Here is a 7,872-nt window from a genome sequence, read left to right as displayed (position 1 = left end):
TATTTAAAGTTGGTTTCTTAAAGGTAACATATAGTTGAGTTGGATCTTGGTTTCTTAAAATCTGTTCTGGTTATCTCTTTTTTTTTTGAAGAAGAAGAAGGAGTTTATTAATTAATTTATTTATTTTTGCTGTGTTGGGTCTTCGTTTCTGTGCATGCACTTTCTCTAGTTGTGGCAAGTGGGGGCCACTCTTCATCACGGTGCGCGGGCCTCTCTTGTTGCGGAACACAGGCTCCAGACGCGCAGGCTCAGTAGTTGTGGCTCACGGGCCTAGTTGCTCCGCGGCATGTGGGATCCTCCCAGACCAGGGCTCGAACCCGTGTCCCCTGCATTAGCAGGCAGATTCTCAACCACTGCACCACCAGGGAAGCCCTGGTTATCTCTTTTTGATTGGAGTGTTTAAAATTTTTACATTTAATGTAAAAATTTATATGGTTGGATTTAAATCTACCATTCTCCTATTTGATCTTTGTTCCTTTTTTCCTTCATTCTTTTGGATTAAATGAGTATTCCTTATGATTCAATTTTACCTTCATTGCTGATTTATTAGCTATACCTATTTTATTTTTAGCAGTTGCTTTAAGGTTTAGCGTTTACATCTTTATCACAGTAAAAAAAAAACACCACTTCACATATAATGTAAGAACTTTACAATAGTATACTTCCATTTCCCACATTCCATACTTTTGTTGAGATACATTTTAGTTCTACATATATCATGAATCTCATGTTATTATTTTTTTTAAAGACTTGTTTTCATTTTATTCATTTTTTGGCTGCATTGAGTCTTTGTTGCTATGCGCGGGCTTTCTCTAGTTGTGGCAAACGGGGACTACTCTTTGTTGTGGTGCACGGGCTTCTTATTGCAGTGACTTCTCTTGTTGCAGAACTTGGGCTCTAGGCACGCAGGCTTCAGTAATGCAGCACACGGGCTCAGTAGTTGCAACATGTGGGTCCTAGAGTGCACGGGCTTCAGTAGTTGCGGTGTGGGGGCTCAATAGTTGTGGCACGCAGTCTCAGTAGTTGTGGCACATGGGCTTAGTTGCTCTGCAGCATGTGGGATCTTCCCAGACCAGGGGTCGAACTCATGTCCCCTGCATTGGCTGCCACCAGTGAAGTCCCTCGTGTTATTTTTCATTTAAATAGTCAATCATTTTTTAAGGAGATTAAAATAAGAAAAAATGTATTTTATATTTACCATTGTCAGTGTTCTTTAATTCTTTGGGTTTATCTAAGCTTCTGTCTGGTAGCATATTCCTTCTGTCTGCAGAACCTATTTTAACATTTCTTGTAGTGCAAGTCTTCTGATAATGCATTCTCTAGGTTTTTGTTTGCCTAAAATAATCTTTTATTCTTTCATTTTCTTAGTCATTTTTATTGGTAATAGAATTCTGTGTTGACAGTTTCCCTCCTCTCCCCAACTTTAAAATGTATTACTCCATTGTCTCCTAACTTGCATAGTTTATGATAAGTGATCCACTGTAATTCTTATTTTATGTCCTAATATATCTTTTTTACCCACTATTTTTAAGTTTTTCTGTTTATCACTTTTATTCAGAAATTTGATTTTGCATCATTTTATTATTTTCTTTATGTTTTTACTATTTTGGATTCATTGAAATTCCTGAATCTGCAGATTTATAGTTTTCATCAAATTTGGAAAATATTCAGCCATTATTTTTTCAAAAAATTTTGAGCCTTTTGCCACCCTGGTTTCTTTCCTGGAGCTACAAGTATATGTATATAGATTACTTAATATTGTCCCACAATTACTGAGATTCTGTTCTTGCCCCTCCCCACCCACTTTCATTTGGACAGTGTATATTGCCTTTAAGTTCAATGATCTTCTGTAGTTTCTAATCTGCTGTTAATCCCATCTATTATATTTTTATTTCAAATATTGCATTTCTCATCTCTAGAAGTTACATTTGGGTCCTTTTAAAAAATATTTTCCATTTCTATCTTCATTATGTTCATGTTTTCCTTTACATATTTGAGCATGTTTATAATACCTGCTTTAATGTCTTTTTCTACTAATTTTTAAAAATTTATTTATTTTTGGCTGCATTGGGTCTTCGTTGCTGCACACGGGCTTTCTCTAGTTGCGGTGAGCGGGGGCTACTCTTCATTGTGGTACGTGGACTTCTCATTGCGGTGGCTTCTCTTGTTACAAAGCACAGGCTCTAGGCGTGCAGGCTTCGGTAGTGGTGGCTCAAGGGCTCTAGAGCATAGGCTCAGTAGTTATGGTGCATGGGCTTAGTTGCTCCGCGGCATGTAGGATCTTCCTGGACCAGGGCTTGAACCCGTGTCCCCTGCATTGGCAGGCGGATTCTCAACCACTGTGCCACCAGGGAAGCCCCTTTTCTACTAATTTTATGATCTCTGTCATTTCTGGGACTGCTAATATTGACTGCTCTTTCTCTTGGATATGTGTCATATTTTCCTATATTTTTCATGTCCAGCAATTTTGTACTGGACGCCAGACATTGTGAGTTTTACACTGTTGGGTACTGGATTTTGAAGTATTTCTGTAGAGTGTTGCATTTTTTTTTTCTGGCACAATTTCCAGTAACTTACAGACCCATATGCTCCTTTCCAGCTTTTTAAGCTTTGTTATAGTGAATCCAGAGCAGCTTTTATTCTAGGAATAATTTATCTCCACTACTAAGACATGATATTTCTATAGACTCTGCCCAATCAATCCTCATCTGATACAGTGTCTCTCTATTCTGGTTTATGGGAACATGAAGTAGTCCCAGTTCTGTGTAAGGCCCAGAAATTGTTCCGCCTACTGCTTTCTGGTGGTTCTTTCCCCAGTCTTAGTTTCTTCTCATGCATGTGCCCATCATTCCTCAGCCAAAGACCTAAGGAGAACTCTCTTCCTATTTCTGAACTTTTTATGTGCAGGTCCCTCCTTTATGGTGTTCTACCCTGTAAATTCCAGCTGCTTTGGTCTCCCTGAACTCTGATTTCTATCTCCCCAGCTCAGAAACTGAGGTTTCCCTCACCCTGAACTGTGGCCTAGAAACTGCCCCCAGCACTAAGCTGGAGCAATTGTGGGGCTCACCTTGTTTTTCTTCTCTCAGGGATTACAGTACTGGGCTCCCTGTTGTTCAATGTCTAAAAACCATGTTTCCTATATTTCTCTGTTTTTTCAGTTGTTAACAGCAGGAACATGATTTAATTTTCATAGAAGTTAATCTTTCATGAACAGACTTGAGTTTTATTTTGCTCACCTTTTTTCCTAAGGAACTTACATCATTTATAAATACTAAGGAATGAAGGATTGAATAAATGATGTCATGCTCTACCAATCCTTTGCTCCTTCAGTATTTACTCTTCACTTTATTCTATCACCCTCACAGCAGCAATTCTCAATCATTTATGGTGGACAATCTATACTAAAAACTTACTATTTAATATAATTATTGGCAACACACTCAAAGAAATTAAGAAATCAAAACAACAGAAACAAGTCAATATCGATCACAGCACAATCACTACTCTAGTATAAGAATGTCTTTTAGGATCTATAAAAGCAGCCACTATTCACTTATCACGTCTCAGTGCAGTGTTGTTGTCTTAGTAATAACCATCTACTTCCCTAGCTGCAATAAAGCTGTTATTTTTTAAATGCATTAGTGTGCTAGAATTATGAGTAATTAGAAAAAGTTTAAGCTTCCTATTACAATGGTTATATGTACATATTGTCAAATTTTTGGAAAGATAAATTTAAAAGATTTTAAAAAACAATCCATATTCCTACCACCCAAAGACAACACTATTAATAATGTTTTCCAGCCTTGTTACTGCATACCTGTGAAGCCAGGATGAGAGAAGGTACAGCCCAGGTGTGAATGGAGCACTGTGCAGATGTGCCTCACTGGTGCACTTGCTTGTATAACTGTTCATGACAGGATGTCGTGGGCCTGGAATCTAAGAAAGAGCAATGAAGATATACTAACTTCCTAATCAACAGCATATGTTTAAGCAGTTCCCAGGTGAGGGCCAGTGCAGTGATCAAGAGTACCCAGTCCTCTGTTCAAGGTTAATAGTCCTGGGTTCTGCCACTTAATAGTTCTTATTTGGATGAGTCACTTGACCTTTTAAATCCATTTCCTCTTCCATAAAGGGAGATTGGTAATAGTACCTTCCTCTCAAGTTGCTTGTGAGGATCAAATACGATGATCCACAAGTAGTAGTTAATGCTGCCTAGCCTACAGTAGGCTTTTATTAATATTAGATTTTAATACATGCACGGGGATAATGTATTAACAGCTTAAAATAATAGCTGTCATTTCTTGAGCCCTTACACTCCTAAATGGCTTGTATAGAATACTTCACGCAACCCTTACAATAATCCAGTGAGGTATTATCCCCATTTTACAGATGAGAAAACTGAAATTCAGAGGGAGGGGTTAAGTGACTTACTCAAGGTCACACCAGAAGTAAGAGGTGGGATCAGGCTTTGAACCCAGGAAGTCTGACTTCTGCTTGCTCTGAACCACTATAATAACCTCTAAGGTAGCACACACTAAATGTTAACATGCTAAATGTTGACATTTACTATCCTTGAGTATGTATGGTTGTTTTTTAAAAAATTAGGACATTGCATAGAGTCCTATGCAATGTACTATGCAAATAGAGTCCTATGCAAATATTTAGGCTGTCTTGAATTTTCACAGGATGCTGGGGGTCCCCAGAACTCAGTTTGAAAATTCCTGAGGCAGTTCACTGTTGGGTAATTCTAACTGCTAGAAAGTTCCTGCGTGAATCAGCTCAGAGTAAGTCTCACTCCTCTTCCACCTTGGTGAGTTCTGAAATGCAGGTCATAGCTTGTAGTCTTTTGTGAAGCTTTTATGTGCATGTGTATGTGTGCTGGATCACAATATAAAATGCATTTCTTACCATGGGTCACAGTCAAAAAGTTTGAAAGCCACTGTTATATATGACTATTCTTCAGGTATTTGAAGGCAGCTGTCATAACCCACAACCTAAAGACTAATCCTCTTCTCCACAAGGGACCTCTTCAGCTTCTGCAATACCCTTGTAACATGGGGATTCCTCCCTTATACTGGGTACCATCCTCTGGCCCTGTCACCAGATTCATCTGGGCCTCTCCTCAAATTGCCTTTGGGATGACTTCCTTGACCACTCTCTCTTCGGAAGCACCACCTATCTCTCTCTAGTCCCTGACCCTGTCTTATTTTTCTCAAAGCACTTTTCACTACCCAACATCATATTTTATATGTAATATGTAAAATATTTTTTTATGATCTTCATCAATAAGATGTTCATCACTGAATCCCCAATCTGTTTCCTGGCACATAGCAGTTGCTCAATAAATATTTGTGGACTGAATGAATGGATGAATACTAGGAGTAGACACATTTTATCCATAATACATACATACATATAGATGTACTCATAATATTAAATACATATTAAATATTAAATTAATTATTTAATTAATTAAATTAAATTAATTAAAAATTAAATATTAAATACATAAATATTAAATACAACTCTTTCCATCAGGAGCTACATTCTAGAAAGATTTAACTCACAAAACTACAACTGTAGGCATGTTTTCATTCTACCATCTCTATGTTTTAAAAACCCCTTATTATTTATCTTATAGTATTATCACATATTTCATATATTTATGCATGTATTTTACTGTACAAGTATATCAATATATACTACCTCATGTATACTGTTACCTTTATGTGGAATTTTATGGGACTTGCATGAGTAGTTTTGACTATATGAGATTTTTATTGATTCAGTTACAATGCTATGGTGCATCTTGGAAGTATTTTACATTTTTCAAAGCAATCTTGGGTAAATAATCTATTTGATATTTTTCTGAAGCCGAGAAAGTGTGTCGGAGAGCTGGAATAAACTTCCGCTAGTGACCTCTAGATTCCAATCACAGCCTTTCGTTTCACAGATGGGTAAACTGAAGCCCCGAGCAGGGAAGGAGATGGAGTGGACCTGGGATTAGAATTTAGCTCTTTGTGGTCCACCTGCTGCCAGACGCCCCCAAACGTTTGTCCACTCGCCGGGGCTGAGGCAGGGGAGTCAGATGCCCACGCCCCTCACCGGAGCTCTATGAGGAAGGGATGCCCTGGTTATTATCACCACTTTTCAGGTGGGGACTCTGAGGGCACACCTCCAGGGAGGGGAACCTCCAACAGTGGCTTCTTCCGGCCCTCAGGGTACCACCTAGCTCGGCAGCGGAATTCCGCACGCACCGGGTAGGCGGCGGTCTCAGTGGGCGTCCCATGCGGTGCGCCGGGTCCTCCTCCCCACGACCCTGGCATCCGTCCCCCAAAAGGGACATCTTCCTACCTTGTCGGCTCCCCCAGGGCTGAATCTGGCCTGTCAACCTCCCTGTCGCTATGGCAACCACAGGCCTAAACGTTCTAACTTCCACCTCTGCCCGCTTCCGGATGAACTCGAGCCAATGGTGTCCTCCGTTTCTTAAGCGTGAAAAGTTGTTGGCCAATGATCAGAGGCATTTCAAAAACCGCTGGGAAGCTGCCAGAATTTTAGGGTTCGGGTTAACTACGTCAGGATGGGTGGGGAACCTTAACAGGGCTTATCTAGGCAACCCCCCAAAATCTTGTGATAGACCCAAAGCCTTAGACTTTTGATCACCCAGAAATCCTACTTCAAGGAATAAACCTAAAAGAACATTCATCGAAGCCCTGTTTATAAGAGCCAAAGAAAAAAGACTGAAACGGGCAACATACGAGGGCAGCCATGTAGTGTTCCAGGAGCCCCTCTTTACACACTTAAAAGCAATCACAGTGATCTCGTCATTCGCTCTCTTAGAACACTCCAAGGGCTCGCCTTTAAACTTAGGATGAAATCCAAACATCTTCATATAAGCTGTCCCTTGCCCGTCCCGCTCCCCCTTCCCACGCGCCAGAAAAATCTCGCACCAGCCACGCTGTCCTTTGGGCAGTTCCTACAATATGTCAACCTCGTCCTGCTCTCGGGTGTTCCCTCTGAGTTCGCTTGGTGTCAGGGTCTGAACCACAACTGCCTCTTTCTCATCATCGAGCTCTCTGTCCAAATGTCATGTCTTCACCTGTAAAATGGGCATGAGCCCAATGTCTCGCTCAGGGGGTTGTTGAGAGGATCTGAAATGAAATGCACGTGAGTGAAAAAGCAGAAGCTCCATGCACGTATTAATTATTTTTTAAATACAACGTATTTTTAAAAATTTTTAAATTGAAATATAGTTGCTGTACAATATTATATGTTACAGGTGTACAGGATAGTGATTCACAATTTTTTAAGATTTATACTCCATTTATAGTTATAAAATATTGGTTATATTCCCTGTATTGTACAATATATCCTCGAGGCAATTATAATTATTACACTTGTACATTACGGAAGCATTCAAGTGCTGGGCTTACTGGTGGACCTTAAGTATTGCTGAGCTGGGGACGTACCGGGAGGGTTGGTGTATTGTGCTGCCAACAGGTGTTCCGGGAGGATAGGCAAGGAGAGACTTTTATGCCCCGCGGCTTTGGGAGGAACCGGGCCTTGAAAAATGTGTAGGATTTGAATACCTGGTGAGAGCGTGGGGGTGGGGCAACAGCAGGAGCAAAGCCCGGGAGGGGGCTCTGAGGATAAGGAGGCAGGACACCTGGCAGGCTGCCCACCTGTAGGGCAAGTGGAGTGAGCAAGTCACCGGAGCTTTCCAGACACAGCCCGAGGACGGAGCGGAGTTTTGTTCCAACGTCTTTCCTGTGGCCGCTAGAGGGGACCCTCTCCAGGCGAGCGCAAAGCTCCTGCGGGGCGCCGCCTCCTCAAGGCCCTCCCCCTACGCTTCAAGCAAGCTTCTCGGCGGAG

This window comes from Leucopleurus acutus, assembly GCF_964270905.1.
Source record: "Leucopleurus acutus genome assembly, chromosome: 2".
In the NCBI taxonomy this organism is placed as follows: domain Eukaryota; kingdom Metazoa; phylum Chordata; class Mammalia; order Artiodactyla; family Delphinidae; genus Leucopleurus; species Leucopleurus acutus.
This window is presented reverse-complemented; position numbering follows the sequence as displayed.